The sequence below is a fragment of the Giraffa tippelskirchi genome, chromosome 9 (assembly GCF_054371585.1).
Source record: "Giraffa tippelskirchi isolate mGirTip1 chromosome 9, T2T-mGirTip1v1.2.pri, whole genome shotgun sequence".
NCBI lineage: Eukaryota > Metazoa > Chordata > Mammalia > Artiodactyla > Giraffidae > Giraffa > Giraffa tippelskirchi.
In genome coordinates, this window is record NC_137283.1 from 115022460 (window position 1) to 115043374 (window position 20915).

Consider the following 20915-nt stretch of genomic DNA (forward strand, 5'->3'; position numbering starts at 1 on the left):
ACTTTTGTTCCAATGAGGTGACTCTTGGTGAGCTCCTGGATGGGGGCTTTAGAAAGACCAAGCCATGATTAGAAGCTTGGAACTTTCAACTCTGCACCCCATTCTCTGGAGAAGGGAGAGGGGTTGGAAATTGAGTTAATAATTGATCATGTCCATATGATGAAGTCACCATTAAAAATTCCAAAAGTACAGAGTTGGTGAACATACCCATGTGCCAGGAGGATAGCACACCCCAACTACAAAGAGACTGAAGCTCCTACATTTAAGACCCATCCAGATCTCCACCTATGTATCTCTTCATCAGGCTGTCCATTTGTATCCTTTGTAACAAATCAGCAATAGTGAGTAAACTGTTTACCTGGGTTCTGTGAGCCACTCTAACAAAGTACTAACACTAAGAAGAAGATCATGGGAACCTCCTATTTGTAGCCAAGTCAGACAAAAGTTGCAGGTAACCTGGGACCCACTGACTGTGATTGGTATCTGAAGTGGGGAGCAGTCTTGTGAGGTTGAGCCCTTAAAATGAGGGATATTCATCAACTCTGATTAGTGTCAGAATTGAGTTGAATTGTTAGGAAACTCAGCTGTTTTCACAGAACTGGTCAGTGTGGGCGAAAATCCACACATATCACAAGTATTCCCAGTGGTGAGTAAAGAAAATAAGTGTTTCCTATACAACTTGATAGGAAAACAACCTAGCAGAAGGTAAATAAAGGGCCAAAAAGCACAATAAAGGTGCTCAACATCATTCTAAGGAGATGAAAAATAAAGCTATAATGAAATTCAACACAAACTTACCAGGATGGCCAAAATTAAAAAGACGTATGCTACCAAGTTTTGAAGAGGAACTCATATATTGTTGCTTGGAATGCAAAATGATACAGCCACTTTAGAAAAGCTGGGGAAGTTTCTCGTAAAACTAAACAAGCCATAAAACACTAAAATTCCATCTCTAGGCACTTACTCAAGAGAAATTAAACATATGTTCATAAATAATCTTGTTAAAGAATATTCACACAACTTTATTTGTAATAGCCAAAATGTGGGAATAAACTAAATGTCCATCAATAAGTAAATGGATAATCATATAGGACCATACAATGGACACAGCAAGAAAAAGAAACTAGTTACTGATACATGCAACAACATAATTGAATCTCCAAAGGCAGGATGCTGAGCAAAAAAGCCAGATATAAAAGAATACTGTATGATTCCATTTATGTGAAAGTCTCGACACAAGAAATTTAGTGTATAGTGGCAGAAATTATAGTGGTTGCTAGGGGCCAGGGAAGAAGGTGAGGACAGGCAGGATAGGGGCATAAGGAAACCTTTCAAGATAATGGAAATTTTCTATATCTTGATTGTGGTGATGGCTATATTTGTCAAAATTCATGGACTGCTACACTTATAATGGATCTTTTTTCCCAAAAATTATACATCAATTAAATTGCTATTTTGAAAAGCAAAAGCTGATTTTTGTTTTTTATACTGGTGGTGAGTCTGCATGTGAGTGATGGATTTTATATGAGGTACTTGGTTTGCAGTGAGAGATTTTATAGAGCAGATTCTAAGAGAAAATAGATTCTGGACTTCGAATTTGGAAGGCTGAGTGCAGAGTACTCCAACTGATCCCGAATTAAGCTCACTGACTTCCTCTTCCCACACATAATTGTAGAGTTGGACAAAAGAGCTCCAAGCTTTTAGCATAAGACAGAGGAAGTTGTTCTGAGGCATCCTATAACAGGGGTCTCGAAAGGCTGCCTGCTTTCTGTATGGAGACTGAGATGGTTAATTTTGTGTGATCAGCTTGACTAGGCAAAGAGATGTCCAGATAGCTGGCAAAACATAATTTCTGCAAGAGTGTTTCCAGAAGAGGTTAGCATTTGAATGTGTAGACTGCTGAGTAAAGAAATGACCCGCACCAGTGTGGGTGGGCATTATTCAATCTGTTGAGGGCCTGACTAGAACAAAGAGACACAGGAACAGTGAATTTGCTCGCAACTGAGCTGGAACACCCATTTTTATCCACCCTCAGACATTGGTGGCCCTGGTCTTAAGGCCTTGAAGTTGCTTTGAATTTGCCCTGAAATGACAACACTGGCTTTCCAAGACCTCCAACCTGCATAGTGGAATTTCTCAACCCCCATAATGGTAAGAGCTAGTCTTTCATTATCAGTTTTTTTGGATCCATATCTCTATATATCCTATTGGTGCTATTTCTCTAGAGAAGACTGACTAATATAGAAATATAGGAAAGAAATTGAGCTTTTCAATTCAAAGGAGCCAATCTATTCCTGTGGAAAAATGTGCTATACATTTTATCCTTTGTATATGCATGCACGTGTATCTATTTCTCTGTTTAATTTCACCTTTTTATTGTTTTGTCATGTTATCTTTTTAGTGTATCCTTTAATTTTATTTATTTACTTTTTGATTAGCAAAGACTATGGCTGGCAACGCTGTTGAATGTAGTTCTCTGCTATATCAATTACTACAGTTCTGTGTCCAGATATATAAAAAGACATTGAATGTTATGGCTCTAAGTTCTTCTCATGAAAGAAAGTGTTAGTTGCTCAGTCCTGTCTGAATCTTTGGGACCCTATGGACTGTAGCCCTCCAGGCTCCTCTGTCCATGGGATTCTCCAGGCAAGAATACTGGAGTGAGTAGCCATTCCCTTTTCCAGGAGATCTTCCTGACCCAGGGATCAAACCTGGGTTTCCCACATTGCAAACAGATTCTTTACCATCTGAGCCACCAGGGAAGTTTTCCCCATAGTAATTGATAAATTACCCAGTTGAAAGTAGAATATCTCAGGTTATGTCATTATAAGTAGCTATTAAAGTTAAATAAAGTTATTACTAGGCTTCTACTTCTATAACACAAGAAACAGAGGTTTGGACTTCTTTTCTTTGTTTTCCTCAGCTCATTCCTTATGCATCACGTGTAAACAAAGAGTGTATATTATTTCAAGTAGGAAAGATCTAGGCCCAGGGACTTCCCTGGTGGTCCAGTGGTAAAGAATCCACTTTGCAGTGCAGGGGACATGGGTTCAGTCCCTAGTTGAGGAACTCAGATCCCACATGATGAGGAGCAACTAAGCTCACGTACCACAACTACCGAAGCCCGTTCACTCTGGAGCCTGCATGCCACAACTAGAGAGTTCAGGTGCCACAACTAGAGAGTCCATGAGTTGCAATGAAAGATCCCACATGACACAGTGAAGATCCCACATGCTGCAATGAAGACCCGATTCAGCCAAATAATTAAGTATTCAACAACAAAAAGATCTAGGCTCAAATCCTATCTTTGTCAGTGTCCCTGACCTTTGAGTGACAACTCTCCAATTAATTTCTTAACTTCCTCCTTTATTAGGTAGGAAGAGTAGTATCATGTGAGAGAGACTGTTTGGGCAAATTAGTAAGGTTTCATGATGTTAGTGACATTTAAACTTACTTTAGTCAAGGTAGGTCATCAACAGATGGAAGAAAGAATGCAACATCTGAAGCAGAAAACTACCTTTAGTGAAGGAACAGAGATAAGACATTACAGCATGTACTTGACAACTACTCCAGTTTGCATACAGAACGGCAAAACTATTGGAGAGATGTGAAGATAAGACGTCACGAGGGCCTTGAATGACAAGACACAGAATTTGTATAATTTCTAATGGGGATAAAAAAGTTTTTGACAAGAGAGTGACTGATCAGAATTATACTTTAAGAAGAATATTCTGGTGATGAAAAGAATAATTGGAGTTTGAGAAAACAGTTATCAAAATTCAAGAGAGTGGTAAATAGGAGTTTATAAAAAGTAGGACATCAAGTCAGCTGTAAGATGCATCATTATTTCATGTGCTATTGTGAATTAACAGAAAGCATGGCTAATTAACACAATCCTAATACTATCAATTGTAGGCCACATTTTACTTTCAGAGATGTTAACATCTGAGCAAATATGCATGTTAGAATTGATTAAATATAGTATAATGACTATAATGAAGAGGAAGAGATTAAAAGTTTTGATAGAATATGATAACTGAATAACTGAAAGTAGAGTGGAAAAAAAAGGAATCAAATATGGAGCTGAGATTTTTGGTTTTAATTCTTAATGCCAGTATCAAAAAAATGGGAATGATTTCATTATGGTGCCATTGGAACTTCTGGGGTGTTGTCAATCAAAGAATTGGATATGTGGACTAGAACTGGAAAATGGTTGATATTTGACAGTGATATTTGAAAATCAGTACTTCAAGATGATCAGTGAAGTCATGTGAAGATGTGAGCTCACTAAAGAACAGAGGATGCAGAAAGAAAATAATAGGATTAAAGACACACTTTTGGAGAAGGAAAAACGAACAAAGAAAACAGGACAGAGGAATAGAAAAAGAGTCATGCTAGGATAGAGAACCCAGGTCAGGGAAGAAGAGAGCTTCCAGAAGAATGAGTTGGTTGTTAGTGTTTGTTAGTGGCTACAGATCATGAAGGAAGCCAACTACTGGAAGAAAAAGCATGGTTCTGTTTCAACTGAAGTTAATTAAGTGAAGTTAAAATTTTACAGCCTGAAAAATATTCTCAAAGAAACATGCCAAACAGATTTTATGTTCTTGTCTTTTTTGAGAAATTTCCAGCATATAAGAGGGACATATTTTGTTTTAAAAGCTACTACATAGGTGTTTAGAATCTGCGCCACATTTTTAAAAGTTAATGTGTGCACTTTAGCAGTAATCGTAAGTGAATCTGAAATATAGCTGTCATAATAACTTCTCTAGTTCCTAGTGCTGCAGATGGTCATTAGAATTTTCAAAGAGAAAAAAATACATGTAGCATCCAGAAATATAAAAACAAAGAGCAAAACATTTTTCCAAGTGAATAAATAAATATTAATATGAATTAAACTACAAGTACTTCCTAACAGAGGATAAAGATGTCTGGTGAGCATTCTTCTAGAGCCAGGAGTTCTACCTGCTGATATCATCTCAAAGACAACATATTTTCACTGGGAGAAAGCACCTTATCCTATGCCAAGCTTCTCACTCACCCCCAAAACAAGCTGTTTATGTCACATGAAGAAAAATTGGGATTTTCTAGGTCCTTACGTGTGCTTTGATCTCTCTACTTCCATTCCAGTTTTTTTCCAGGTTCTATTGTGTTCTTTGGTAAGAAGAATAACCTAGCCTCCCAATTCATCTATTGTTGGATATTACGAAGTGGCAGCCCACTCCAATATTCTTGCCTGGAGAATCCCATGGACAGAGGAGCCTGGCGGGCTACAGTCCACGGGGTTGCAAGAGTCAGACATGACTTAGCGACTAAACCACCACCACCATGGCTTCTGAGGAAATGTTAGCGTTAAACCCATTTCTAGGACTATTTCTGGGAAAAGAAAAGGGGCTAGGGAGAAACAAACCACTTTCTTCAACAACCCCCACTCTGAACATTTCTATACTGGCAAAACTGTAGTAAAATGAGCATCACGGAAAGCCTGATGTAGAAAATGCAGGCTCAAAAAGTAGGGATGGAAACTAACATTTGCTGAGCTTTTTACTATGAGCCAAATCATCTGCTAGATGCTCTAGTGACATTTTAAATTTTTATTCTCAAAACTGCATTGTGAGATATGTATTATTGGTCCCATTTTACAGGTTCTGATACTGAAGACACAAGAGGTTATGTGTACCATCTGACAAATCAGGACTCAAATTCAGGTCTGACTCCAAAATGAATGACCTTCCCCCAACACAGTGTTGCCTGCTTGAATACGAGAAGACATGAAAACAGAGACCTAACACTATGTTTGGAGCAAAGGTAACTGTGTACATGAGGACTCGGTCCTCCTTTTTGTCATCAGCTTAAAGAGACATCATCTTCCCACTACAGGTTCCTGTGTCAGTGCTCACCTGTCAGCAACAGAGAGGCAGCAAAATTATCCAACCTAGAATCTAAACCCAGCTCACATTCTTAAATACTATATAAAATGCTGCTTCTATAAACTAGATAAATGTGGTGCATTATTACCTATTTCTACCTGCATATAAACAATTCCCTAAAGTCTTTTCAAAAGCTCTTTTTAATGGGATAAATGTATTCCACCAGACAATTTTTCTAACTAGAAAGCCTCTCCTTTTTCTATTCTAATTTGTTATATATTACCTTTTGACAAAGAACTAGAAATACAGCTGTTGTGGTTTAGTTGCTAAGTCCTGTCCGACTATTTGTGACCCCATGGACTGCAGCCCACCAGGTTCCTCTGTCCATGGGATTTCCCAGGCAAGAATACTGGAGAGGGGTGCCATTTCCTTCTCCAGGGAATCTTCCCAACCCAGCGACTGAACCTACGTCTCCTACATTGGCAGGTGGATTCTTTACCACTGAGCCACCAGGGAAGCCTAGAAATACAACTACTAGGCATTTGAGACACAGAAATACAGCTGCTGTGTCTCAAATGCCCACTCAAATCAATGGTCTTAGCAAATCAATGGTCTTAGGAAATCAGTGGTCTTAGGAAGTGGGCCACTACTGTATACATAACAATATCCACCTTCTAATATTGTTGTGAATGTTAGGGATCATTTATTTATTCAAAAATATTTGTTGAGCACTTGTATGTGAAGAATACTCCTGGTTATGTAACTCACCCAGCACTATGCATGGCACATACTTGAGGCTGAATAAATAAGGACATAGGCCTCATCCCATAAGATCACAGAGAATAGAGAAGCAACTCTGACTAAAGGGACAGCTCCTGACTTCTTAGAGGTGGCCCTTTTCCTTCGTCCTCTGGCAGCACAGTGATTGCTGAAGAACAGGTAGTATTTCATCAGTGGCTGCTGTGCCCTGCTTCCTTCCCTATAGCTACATACCTGGGTAACCACTGTTACATAAACCGGCCAAAGCTGACCCGTGTACGTTGGCTTCTCTGTTGTTTACTTCTTCACAGCAGGCTAGGACTGTTAAATGCCAAAGCCTGCCAAACTCAAATTCTGACACATGCAATGGCTTTAAACATAGCCCAAAGAGGCATATTTTTAGTCATATAGAGTCTGCCTGCTTTGCCTACCCGGTGGAACTGCATCCGACATGTGCTAATCATAGAAAAGTCAAATCCAATATGAAAAAACAACAACAAAAAAACATGTGTAAGAAACTAGACAGTTGCAATTCAATGGATATAGAGTTTCACTTAGACAGAATCTAGAGATTTGCCATACAAAGCCATGCCTGTGGTTAAGAACACTGTATTGTGCCCTTAAATATTTATTAAGAGGGTAGATCTTAAGGGTTCTTACCAAATGTTAAGTACAAGAAACTAGTCATAAGGAAAGAAATGCATTTTTTCCAAAAGCACAATGATACCTTACATACACACACACACACACACACACACACACACACACACAAAATATCTAATAAAGGACCATGAGTGAAATTTAAGCTTAAGACTAAAGGAAATGAATTGAAAGGATTGGTACTTATTTTACCACCTTATATACAAAGTTAATTTCACCTTATTAATATGTTAATTGTGGGCATTTGCGATACAGTATCTGTATTTCTACACTTCCTTTTCAAAAGTTAATATATAGCATTTTAGAATAGAAAAAGAAGGGGGCTTTCCAGCAAGAAAAAGTATGTGGTGGGGCATATTTAATCCATTAAAACTACAATTTGAAAAAGTTTTAGGATATTATTTACATGCAAATAGAAATAGCTGATAATAAACTATATTTATCCAGTTTTAGAAGCAGTGTTTAATATAGTATTTTAAAATGTGGACTGGTTTAAATTCCAGTGGCCATTAGTAGCTGTGTAGTGGACAAGTTACTTATCTTCTTGAGGCCTCAGTGTTTTGATCTGTAAAATAGAGAGAATAACATTTAGGATGGCCCATATGGCACTGCTGATATTCCACAGCTTTTTATCTATAAAGAGGGCAATTTTATGTGGTTTAATCTAATAACAAACTCTAATATGTATGCTGAGGGGATTATAGAAATAATACATGAAGAGCATCCTACCCACTTCCTGGAACATATTCAAGCCTCAGTAATGTTTTCTCATATTCCTCTCAATTCTCCATGGATGCTGCTGACCTTTACATATAATCTGTTCTCAATTTTCTGTGTTCGTGAAGATAGTCATGGGATGGGAAACCAAATACGGCAAGTGATAGTCATACAGTCTAAAGAGCTGAATTGGACTTCAAATAAACGGCTCCATCATGCTATTTTTTCAGATGAGGAATCTGAACTTAGTCACTCACAGAGAATCCCCATCATTATTCTATGTTAGCATCATGGTCTATAAAAGCCTGCAATTTTTCTAATACAGCCAGTCCATCAGGATGTCACAAAATGCCTCTCAACCCAAATTTTAAATGCCAAACATCTAAAAGGGTCTCTTCATGATCATTTTAAAGTTTAAAATGTGGTTTAACATCAGTGGCAATTTAGACTGATATGAATATACTAAACATTACAAACTGTAGTCATTTTGATCACCAAGAACACTAAAACACTTACATAAAAAATCCTTGAAATAGACCCCAGAATACTGGAGTGGGTTACCACGTCTTCCTCCATGGGATCTTCCCAACCCAGGGATTGAACCCAGGTTCCCCGCATTGCAGGTGGATTCTTTACCATCTGAGCCACCAGGGAAGCCCAAAATATTAAATTAGCTCTAATTAAACAATGTAGATTTAATATAACTTCCATGCTACTTCCTCTGAATTTCTTTCCCATATGTCAACTAACTATTCATATATCTTTAAGGCCTCTGAGGTTTACTTATTTCACTCATACTTTAACACAACAATAGAATATTCACAAAATTTTTAACAAGAATAAGTTACCTTAATTTTAGGTGTGCTGTTGGCTTACATACCATCACAGTATATATATATGCTATATCCAAAATAAGAATATCAGCAGCTGGAAATAGTGGAGTGTCATGACCATTTCAGTTAAGAAGTGTAGTCATTTGTTAGCTTGATGAAGACTCTAGGCTTTGATTCAGAAAAGTGTTGAATAGAGTTCAGTCACATCTAGATTCCAAGCTGGCAAAAAGCAAACATATTAATAAATGGTCACAAATGGCTGACGGTCTTGGAAAAGTCTGGGAAGAAAATAAGGAGTTATTTTCTAGTTATGAAATGTAAGCATATCATAATCAATTTTCCTTGCTTTTACACTGTCCATGACATTATTATATTACCTATGGAATTCAAATTGCAAGGCAATCTTTTTTTTTTTTTTTCTGTGTTGTACTACTGTGCCAAGTGGGCCAGCCTTTCAGAATTATAAAACCTCAACTACAGCCCATCTTCAATAAAGAAGAAACAATTGGCTAGGTTTTTATTTGGTGTAGTAGTGTTGCTATCCGTAGACAAGTGGAAAAGTAAAATGGATGGAACATATTAAGAGGAAGAAAAGAGAAAAAAAAAAAAAAAAAGGCCTGGAAGATGACTCAAGTTAACAAGCCCCCAAAGAGTCAGAATCCCAGAACCTCTTTGTCATTCGTTTTCTTAAAGTGTAGTCAAAGGTTGCTTCTGGCTTTTGAGTCAAGACCCTGAAGCAATTCTGGCAGTATTTTTCTCTGTACCAACAATGCTATGTTCACTCCCTAACCTTGCTGGATAGCAGTTCTTTCTTTTTTTTTTTTCCCTGATTACATCTACAAGAATGATGCAAAAACAACTGTATTGTGAATTTTGCTTTTCATACCCCAATCAACCAAATGTAAAAGTGGCATATGGCACAAAAGCAAGCTACAGATGGCTCAACAGCAGCCATGCACATCTGGCACATGGCTGTTGGATTTTGTATTTGCCAACTTGCCAGATGACTCTTTCTGGAAAGGAGCCCAATGAGAGAAATGCACTCATCTTCCTTCTTCTACAGACTCAATGCTTCAGCCACTCTTCTCTCCCTCATCAGTACAACCCCAAACAATCATGGATTCTCAATCCTTCTAAAAGAAAAAAAAATACTCTGGAGCAGTATGATGGGAAAGAGTACCCAAGTTTTCTGATTTTACAACCTCTGTAACTGTTTAAGTGCTTTATCTTTGGGAGCTAGTTAGACAGCCAATAAAATGGAAGAACATGTGGTGCAATGATTATGCGGTGCTAAGAATACATCGATAAAAATTCAGGAATATCAATCTCCCTCCAGAAGGTTTGCCACTAGATATTAGAATCAAGCTGCCAAGATATTTTAAAGTTTACCAAATTTGACACCAGGGGTCCAACTGAAATATAATGTGAAGAAATCACTCTTTGTTATAAAAAATTATGCTATATGGTAGATAATTTGTATGTTCTAGGGAAAGAATGCATACTCTTTTTATGTATGATCAATCTGTAATTCCTCAAATAATATACAGAGAGATTTATGTTGTCATCACTGCAGAATTATATAACCTGCCCTCAAGCTCAGTTCCCTCCCAATAGAATACTTCACATGTGCCTAAATTCTACTCCTCACCCAGGTCCCAGAATAGACACACCATCTACGTTAACATGCTGCTCTGTGCACTCAGCACTCTGAACTCACGTGATCTTTGGAATTTCCCCACTTACTTTACCACAGAGATGACTAAATCTGGGGCTATATTGTTAAGTGCTATAAATAACCTGAGCATCTAGCACATCTCTGTACTAGAGCACATGTGCTAAGTTGCTTCAGTCATGTCTGACTCTTTGCAACCCCATGGACTATAGCCCACCAGGCTCTTATGTCCATGGGATTCTCCAGGTAAGAATACTGGAATGGGCTGCCATGCCCTCCTCCAGGGGATCTTCCTGATCCAGGGATAAAACCCATGTCTCTTATATCTCCTGCATTGGCAGGCAGGTTCTTTACCACTAGCACCACTTGGAAGCCCATAGTACACAGCACATAGTACTGACCAAGTAAATCTGTGTTGAATGAGAAGGAGTGATGTCTCTGTTTAGAAACCAGCTTCTCAGATTTAGGAGTAAATCTAATCCTGGAGGTGCAACCAGAATAACTTGAAGCTGAGTTCATAAATTTTGATGAGAAGGTATTACTGGACCTTAGGAAGATGTGAGAGTGGATCTTGCATTCCAGTGAATAGGACTCTAAAAGGATGGATCACAAAGCCTCTGGGTACAAAGTGGATGTAGTGATGATTCCATTTTAGGTTCACATTTGGGCTCTTCTGGTCTACAGAATAATGCTTTTTTCCCATCATTATATATCTTTACTAGAGCACATAAGTATTTCTTCAGGATGATATTTTTGGATTTGGATCATTGGGACCAGAATATATAGGTTAAATTCACTTTGGGGAGGTCAGAGAAAAAATCTGAAACTGAATGCAAGTATCTTGTTAGTAACAGAAATCCTTCTGGCATTAGGAGTTAACTCAGGCCTATGCCTGTAGCTTGAATGTTGATCTTCAGTGTACCTGAGGAATCAACAGAGGCCATGGCAGACAGCTCCTGTGGCCCAGGAGAAAGGTGTTGATGGTTTAGGGGAAGGAGGCTAAGGCACTGGGTCCCTTAGGAGAGATCAACAGGGATACTGAAACACTTTTAATGCTCCTAAATTTTCAACCTTCATATATAGTAGGTTATTGAAAGCGCTAAAATAATGAAGGCCATATATTAAAACCACAATGGAATTTCAGTTTTTACCCTCCAAAAATATTGTTAAAGGCTTATTTTAAGATAACACAGAGTTTGAATTGCTTTTGAGGTGATCAAGAGCAACTTAATCAGGCAGCTGGGTATAAACCATCCAAACACCTCATCACAGGTTTCAGAGCCTTGGCCATCTGCCCTCCCAGCCTCACCAGCCCCTTCTCATCCCAGAAGCATCCTGTTCCCTGTGGTCTAGATGCTTCAATATTGATTCTAAATCTCTAAAACTCAAATGTACCAAACACTTTCTCATCTCTTTGCTTTTATTTCTACCATTTCCTCCACTTGGACTTTTTTCCTAAAATATCTTCCTGTGATGTCTTCATCTCCTCACTCAGTCTCTGTTCAAACATCATCTGCTGAGGAAGGCCTTCCCTGAACACACTCTCTATAGAACAATCTTCCCCACCCCACCAACCTTTGGTTCCTTCTCCTGATTTTTCTTCATAGTACTTATCATTCACCCAAATTATCTTCTCTGTTGATACATTTTTTGTTTATCATAATATTCTATATTAGAATAGAATTCCTCAAGGACAGAGAGTCAATAAACACCTGCTGAATAAATAAACGCATGAATGAGCAAAATAAATCAAGTAGAACCTGCAGTTAGACTGATGCTGAACTTGAGATTATTGATAGAGGTTTCCATATCAGACAACTGCCAGCCCTTGTTACAGGATGGATCCCAAAGCTTGATGCGGGACCAAATTAGAATAATTAGAATCAGAATAATAACTATTAATAAATATCAATTCACATATATAGAACATTGACACAGGCCAGATAATATGTCAAGCACTTTATATGCATTAACATTTAATTTGTAGATAACCCCATGAGATAGGTAACATGTTTATCTCTATTTTACAGATAAAGAAACTGACTGTTACAATGGCTAAGCTACTTGTTGAAGAACTTTTGGAAAGTAAAGGGCACAGAGATAGAGATAGGGTCCATAGATGTATTATTTAAAGTAGAAGACCAACGCTGCATCACATTGCTACATACATGCATCCCCTTTGCTTTTCTAGCAATTATTTCACGAAAGTATTTATGTAATTATCTCACAGTTTTTTTTCTTCCTCCTTCTCATTCCTTCTTTCCCTCATGTCACAGAGGACATGAAATATAGAATAAATCTTATTTGAACTCTCTACTTCCATCCTGGGTTGTCATGACCTTGCTGACCCATGAGGGTTCCACAGGTCTCTCCTTATGGGTCCCTAAGTCCTTGCAACATGGACATTTCCTTTGCTGTTTATTTTGGTTATGTCTTGGGACTCATTCTTTCCTTGCCCATTATTCATATCTTCTGCTCTCTGCCACTGACTACTGAATTTCATAGGACATTCTAAGGAAATCTATAATCTCTTTGGTACATAAAATTAGATTGTCCACACAATTTAGATATTCGACTTACTAGTGAATTTACCTTCCATTTTAAGGACTCTAAGATTTCCATCAGAGTTAGAGCAGTTCAAATAGAAAGAATTTCCCAGGTAACTTCCAAGATTCTAATGTTCTATTTTCATTCCCTACCTGGCATATGCACAGACATTTAAATACCTAAATTCTATAGGAGATAAGCATGTTTGTGATTAAAGATTTGGGACTAACAGCTTCTTCTTTTCAGTGTATCCACAAAAACAACAGAATGATGAGCAAAGAAATAACTGGCACACCAATTATCTAAGCAGAGATAGGGATTATACTTAGTGGTAAGGGCAGCAATCTAAGATATGCAGATGATACCACTTTAACGGCAGAAAGTGAAGAACTAAAAAGCCTCTTAATGAAGGTGAATGAGAAGAGTGAAAAAGCTGGCTTAAAACACTACATTCAAAAAATGAAGATCATGGCATCCAGTCCCATCACCTCATGGTATATAGATGAGGAAAAAGTGGAAGCAGTGACAGATTTTATTTTCCTGGGCTCTGAAATCACTGTGGATGGTGACTGTAACCATGAAATTAAAAGATGCTTGTACCTTGGAAGAATAATTATGACAAACCTAGACAGCATATTAAAAAGCAAAAACATTACTTTGCCGACAAAGGTCCATATAGTCAAAGCTATGGTTTTCCAGTTTTCCGGTCATATATAGATGTGAGAGTTGAATCATAAGGAAGGTTGAGTGCCAAAGAATTGATGTCTTTGAATTGTGGTGCTAGAGAAGAGTTTTGAGAATTCCTTGGACTGCAAGGAGATCCAACCAGTCGATTCTAATGGAAATCAACCCTAAATATTCATCGGAAGGACTGACGCTAAGGCTGAAGCACCAATATTTTAACCACCTGATGCAAAAAGACAACTCATTGGAAAAGACCTTGATGCTGGGAAAGATTGAAGGCAAAAGGATAAGAGGGCGGCAGAGGATGAGACAGTTAGATAGCATCACTGACTCAAGGGAAATGAATCTGAGCAAACTCTGGGAAATAGTGAAGGACAGCGAAGCCTGGTGTGCTGTAGTCCGTGAGGTTGCAAAGAGTCATGACTTAGTTGGGCAACAAAAAGAGCAGCGTTGGAAAATTGAGCTGAGATTGGTCAAAACTAGGCTCAGTTCCTAGGAATTATCAACCCTGGCCTTAAAACAGGGTGCCATGGGATAGGGTTTTGTTTTAAGGGTTTACTTCCCAATGCAGTGTTCTTTGTATGGCTACCATATCTTAATTTATACAACAAAAATATATTATTTATTAGGCAATACAATTGAGATTCAGCTCAATGTTAATGAGCTGGTTTAGCAATTGGACAATCAACATGATAGAAGTTCAAGTAAATACTAGCTCCTGTCTATGTATTTTTTCTTATAATTCATAACTCTAAATGTGGGCCTGTCCCTTAATTTTTTACACTTTCACATGGTTCCATTCACTTATGTTTTCCCATATAAAATGATGCAAAAATCAGTTAAATAATCATCAAAGGAAAAGCAAAAACAGTCCACATCAATAGGGTTGTGTAAGGAGAGGGTTTAGTGGTAATTGAGACAAGTATTTGAAAACTGCTTCTGCAATCAATACCTCTGGAGAAACATCTATGTTCTAATCAGATTCTATCTTAATAGGAAATGCCATACCCGAAATACCCATGTGTAAGAAGGTCTAAGGTCATGGCCCTGGAATTAATCCCATACTAAATCCACACATCAAACTCCATGAACTTTAACTGAAGTTGAGAAAGACAATTTCAGGACCCAGCTGTAGGTGGATAATTTACGAGGTAGTGTGAAATAAAGAACTCTCTATATCTGAGCAACACAAAGGGCTAAATTTACTGTCATCAATTACTTCTATACAACAGCAGGGTCAGGTCAGCCTCTGCCCCCAATTATTCATGTGCAGAAACAGAGCCGGTAGCAAGGAAATCAACAGATCCTCACAGGTTATAAAAGAAACCTGGAAGTGGGACTGAGCAGGTAACACTCCTCTCTCCACCCTCTGCCTGGGCACCAGGAAAGAGAGCTGTGTGACCCTAAGAAACTCACAATCAGACAGCCTGAACTTCTCAGTCTTTTTTTTTTTTTTTTTTTTTTTTAACGAAAAGGGTGGAATTTAACCTTTATTTACAGGACACTGCAAGATATGAAATTCCACACAGAAATAAGAAACCCATTGAGAGGAGAAGCTTCATACAGTATGTACAGTTTGGAACTGTTCAAGTATAGTTCTCTTGTAAAAAGTGCTACAATAACAAACCACATTCAAAAAGAGTTCTTAGTAGAGAAACAGTAAGACAAACTTATACCAAACATAGTACACAACGAACAACTTTAAGCCTCAGATGTATATCTAAAAGTTGAAGGTCCCAGCAGAGCCATCCTGCACTTGGAATGTATAGCCTTCAGAGGTAGTTTCTGGCACAACATTTTGATCTTCCTCTTCCTCTACAGAGAAATACTTCTCAATCAAGTTTAATGAAGCTTTGTACACAGACTCATTTTCATGGCTTTGTAACGCTTCAATTTTGTCCAAACCTCCACATTCTTCAATCATTATACTAAGTTTCTCAGTTTCATGTAGTTTCTCAGCAGCCCGAAAGATATTTGAAACGGCATCCAGAATAACCAGAATAATTTTGGTATCTTTTGCAGTTAGGAGGTTCATCATCGGCTCTATTATGCCACAATGAACAAGGTACACAATCTGCTCAACAGTTCCGCCGCTTGTATAGTTGTTCACAGCCCATGCGGCTTCCTTTTGTGTCTTAAAGTCTGCCTTTGAGAGAAGGCCAACAAGGAATGGGACTAATCCATGATTCACAACTTGTTGTATCTGGTCCTGGTGGCCAGCTGTGATGTTTGACATTGTCCATGTAGCTTCCTTCTGAATATTTGTTTTGGAGTTTGTTAGCAGGCTGGGAAACACGGCAAGTGCTCCTGCATCTATTACAACCTGTGTTTGTTCATCTGTCCCAGTGACAATATTTCCTATGGCTCTGAGCGCAGGAGTCACAATTGGCAATTCAGTAGCTCCTAAAAGCTTCACAAGTTGGGGTACAGCCCCAGTTTTCACAACCATTTCAATCCGTTCATTTGGACCATCAGTAAGGTAGGAAATAGCCCAGCAGGTATCAGCTAGTACTTCTGGATCATCATGATACAGGAGACGAACTAAAGTAGGAAGAATCTGCTCAATAGCCTCTAAGGGGGGTGCAGGATTCTTGTTGCGACAAAGATTTGAAAGTGTCCAGGTAAGATTACGTAAGTAACCACATGCTAGAGATGACATATCAGGGACAGCCAGGAGTGCCAACAGCGGATCAACTGCACCATACTTGATCACCAAGTCTCGGAAAACTGAACCATCACCTGCAATGTTTCCTAGAGCCCATACAGCTTGTTCACTGATGTGAGCATGGGGAGATGCCAACAGAGAAATGAATGCTGGGATAGCACCTCCGTCTACCACAGCCTTGGTCTGTTCTGATGTCCCAGAAGCAATGTTAGTGAGGGCCCAAGCAGATTCAAACTGAATGGGACTACAATCAATTCTTCCCAAGAAGGACACAAATTTTGGAATCAAACCAGCCCGGATTATATTGTCAATAGGGGGCTGTTTTTCCCTAGAAAGCAGTTTCCTAGCAGCTTGAGTAGCTTGGAGCTGGCTTTCCAAATTGTTGCCATTTATGCCTTTGACAATATCATCAACAGACCAATTTACAGTGCCCTGGTTGTTGCGGTTTTCCTGCAGTGGAGAAGTAGCATCATCAGGAAAAGAGCTGACATTTCTCCTTTTCAGCATCTGGTCATCCTTCTTAGCTTTCCTTAGCTCCACATTAACTTCTATTCGGCGCCGCCTCATTTCTGTACTGTCTTTCCCCTTGTTCTTGAATCTGTTAAGGCGGGGAGCTGGTGAATTAGCATTCTCATTGGTGGACATGATTATAAGACAAGGAGAAAGACAGCAGGCTCAAGCGTCCACAGAGGCGATGCGCGGCGCACAAGCTGCAGGGTCTGCTGCCTCTAAACGTCCACCACGGTCTGCCCGAGGACGGTCTGAACTTCTCAGTCTTAAAGGATGCCTTCGGTTTGGTTCTCCTTATGGTATGCGTAAGGATACAGACGGAGGAGCTGGAACTTAAATGGAGTATATCACATCTCGTTTTTTTCTCCACCGTTGACTGAAGCAGGCCAGGAGTACTGTCTAGATACCAAAAAGCTACTGAATGAAAACATTTTATGCAGAAGAAAAATATTTCACACCTCTATAGGATTTAGCCTCTGCCTACACATGGTACACGCCAATTCTATCAAAATGAATAAGGCAAAACACAGCTGTGGACCTACCAAAGCTCACGTCCAGCCTTCTCTCCTTCCCCACGACTTATTTCCTATCTGCATGTTAGGAGTGTGGGCCTGGATCAGGAGATATTGGTCACATTTTCTAAACTCTAAGTTATTTCCAACAGTGCTCCAATATCTAGGGTACCACCTACTCCTTTATTCAACAAGAAAATCTCTGAACTTATTAGAGTTATGTAAATGGGATACTAGGCAAGGTTTTTGGGCTTCCCTGGTAGCTCAATTGGTAAAGAATCCACCTGCAATGCAGGAGACACCAGTTCAATTCCTGGGTCGGGAAGATCCCCTGGTGAAGGGATAGGCTACCCACTCCAGTATTTCTGGGCTTCCCTGGGGGCTCAGATGGTAAAGAATCTGCCTGCAATGCGGGAGATCTGGGTTCAATCCCTGGGTTGGGACGATCTGCTGGGGGAGGACATGGCAACCCACTCCAGTATTCTTGCCTTGAGAATTTCCAGGGACAGAGGAGCCTGGCGGGTTACAGTCCATGGGGTCGCAAAGTGTCAGACACGACTGAGTAATGAAGCACAGCACAGGTAAGGTTTTGCTGGAATAAAGGCTATGTGGCTAAAGATATTGAAAATTACTTCAGATGTGGGAACTCAAATTTTTCTTTACTCTTCACTTCTATATCTGAACTCCTCCTCATGAAGAGATGAACATAATGCAGCTCTAAGGAGACCATGAGGCCAGATTGTAAGGAAGTACAGCTTTTAGTAAGTAGAATTACACATTAAACTTGAATGGAAGCACTCTTTGGGAAGGACTTGTTTCTATCTGCCTCTGTGGAACCCTCCCCATTCACTCCCATTTAAGATGGAGTTGAGGAAGTTAAGGAGGAAGATGGAATAATAATACCTTTTAATGAGGAAGACATGAGACTAGCGTGGTGTTAAGGCAGGAGACGCATATGGGGTACTTCCACCAATGGGAGATGAAGTTCCTCTTTTGGTCTTTCCCAAATTTCTCTTCCTGTTTTTGGAGTAGAAACTAAAGGCAAAACCATATATGTATCTAGTGGAAGGAGATAGCCTTTTCCTGCTTTTAGTCTGGTCCCTTACAGAATGAAGGTAAAAATGTTCTTGAGGCTCACTTGTGGTTTAGACCAGCTTCACTGGAGTAAAAGATAAGATAGGGGTTGGAGTTCAATGCTCTAGCTAGTGATCATGTTTATACACATTACTTGGTGTCTTCTGAGGATATATCACAAGGATGGCACAGCTGTGATAAATTCAAGATTTAGACTGAAGTTTTATGACCCCAGAGATCATCCTTTAGAAGAAACATGAATAATAGAGTGGTCTAAGGGGCAGAGATCAGGTGTTTACAGAAGTGAGTTACACCCTTTTAAAATGCCCACAATGGTTAGAGTTCTCTCCAGAGGACTAACGTGAAAGAATAGTCCCCAAGCAGGCATACATTTTCTGGAAAGACAGATATCTAAATACTTTTTCTTGTCTTCAGCAATTTCTTCTGCACCCAGTGAGAGATTTAAATTCATCTGGCTACAGAGCAAATATAAAAAGGCCTAGAAACCTCCAAGGACTGAAGAGTATAGTCAACATCTACCACATCCAAAGTTGAGGGTGGGCTTTGGCAATGCTAATGCAGGAACAGTGAGACCTGGCCAGTATCACCTGTCTTAGTCTGCTCAGCTGTCATAACAAAATACCATAGACTGGGAGATTTAAACAACAGAGAGTATTTCTCACTGTTATGGAGGCTGGAAGTCAAGATCAATTTATGCCAGCAAGGTGGGATGTAAGTGAGAGTTTGCATCCTGGCTTGCAGACAGCCACCTTCTTACGATGTCCTCACATGGCAGAGACGGGAAGCTGGGGGAGAGAGAAATCAAGACAGAGAGATTGCTCTCTGGTGTCTCTTTTTATAAGAACACTAATCCCATCATGAGGACTCCACCCTGATAACCTCATCTAAAAAACCTAATAATCTCCCAAAGACCTCATCTCCAAATGCCATCACATTGGGAGTTAGGGCTTCAGTTATGTGAATCTGAGAGAGACACTCCACAGCATAGAGTTTCTAAATACTTAAACACTATTGCTCTGTATCTATAAACATACAAAATAACAAAATTATCATGATGAAGCACTAAGAAGGAAGAGGATTAAGAAGCTCTCAAGAACAGGACTAAACCTTTAAGAGATGCAGCATGATTTAGTGAAATAAATACAGGTACTTGGAACCCAACAGATTTGTCTTGAAATTGTACTCCAGCACTTGCTATCTCTGTGACAGGAGAGCTCTGGACAAGAGTAGTACTAATTCCTTCCTAACAGAAGTGCTGTGAAGATTAGTGAAATAATGTAAAAATCATCTCATACCAAGGCTGGTACTTAGTAACTACTCATAAATATTAATATATCCTTTTGCTTTTTATCATTGGGGATGTTTTGAGCACAAATAATAGTAGCTTTGCCAGTAAACACAATTAATTGTCTCATAAAATTAAGAAGTCTGGAAGTACAAAGATCTAAGCCTGACACAGTAGCTCAACAATGCCCTCGAGGACTGTTTAAATTTTTTCTCTACCACCTTAGTATTGTTTTATCAAACAAGAACATCATCAATTGATCATCAAGAGAATCATGTACATGCTTGTACCCAGATGGCTTGTTATACATGGGTGTCACCTCATGGTTATCAGATGGCCAATGCAGCCCCAAGCAACATACCTACATTCCATACAGGAAGGAAAAGTTCTGGAGTACCTATTTATCAGAAAAGCAAAGGTTTCTCAGGTGCTTTTCAGTGAATTCCCTCTTAATGCTCCATCGGCCAGGTCAACCAGTTATCCTACCTGGAAGGGAGGCTGGAAAACAGTATGTGGCTGCCCAACTTCTATACTGCACATAGTAGGAGAGAAGAAAATTAGGTTATTCACCCATGGCAGTCAGAATTCTAAGACAGTCCCCCAAATTCTCAGCTTCCGGTGTGGACACACCTCTCAGTTACACAACCAAACTCTAGTATAAGTACTGCTATGAAGGGATTTTTGCAGATGTGATTAAGAACCCAAATCAGCTGACTTAAAGGGAGATAATCTGGATGGTTTTAGCCTAATCATATAGCCCTTAAATACCAGGTCTAAATGTCAGTAACTGAGAAGTCAAGGAGAGTTCAAGGCAATTTTCTTGGCTGGATGATGCAGGAGGACACTAGGCAAGGAAGGAGGTAATCTCAGGAAATTAGAGCAACCCCAGCTGACAGCAGGTGATGAAATGGGGAGCTCAGGCTATCACCTCAAGGCACTGAATTCTGCCAAGAGTTGAGCCAGGGCCACTCTTGTGGTACACAGCTTCTCATTGCAGTGGCTTCTCTCATTGCCCAGCACAGGCTCTAGATGCATGGACTTCAGTAGTTGCAATACAGGGGCTCAGTAGTTGCAGCCTGTGGACTTTAGGGCCTGTAGGCACCAGTAGT

At 39.4% G+C, this 20915-nt stretch overlaps 1 protein-coding gene and 1 pseudogene across 9 annotated transcripts in view; both read right to left on the bottom strand.

Annotated features, from left to right (window-relative positions):
* Positions 1–20915, bottom strand: part of GRIK2 (glutamate ionotropic receptor kainate type subunit 2) — an 840407-nt gene that overhangs the window by 774047 nt on the left and 45445 nt on the right. For 2 of the 6 annotated variants that reach the window (XM_081530944.1, XM_081530946.1), the window contains one exon: positions 8852–9055. The exons of 3 other annotated variants lie outside the window; for them this stretch is intronic. The gene's annotated coding sequence lies outside the window, so the exon portion shown is untranslated. Of the gene's footprint in view, positions 1–8851; positions 9056–12083; positions 12221–20915 lie in introns of all 6 variants that reach the window. One more of the 6 variants, XM_081530942.1, reaches the window with a different exon arrangement.
* The window catches only part of LOC145522000 (importin subunit alpha-1 pseudogene), a 51046-nt pseudogene continuing 45445 nt past the window's right edge, over positions 15315–20915 (bottom strand). The window contains exons 2-5 of one of the 3 annotated variants that reach the window (XR_014065838.1): positions 20293–20338; positions 19184–19306; positions 18330–18461; positions 15315–17313 (exon numbers count right to left, since the gene is read on the bottom strand). The product of XR_014065838.1 is annotated as an importin subunit alpha-1 pseudogene, transcript variant X3 (transcript). Of the gene's footprint in view, positions 19307–20203; positions 20339–20915 lie in introns of all 3 variants that reach the window. The other 2 variants (XR_014065836.1, XR_014065837.1) reach the window with 2 other exon arrangements.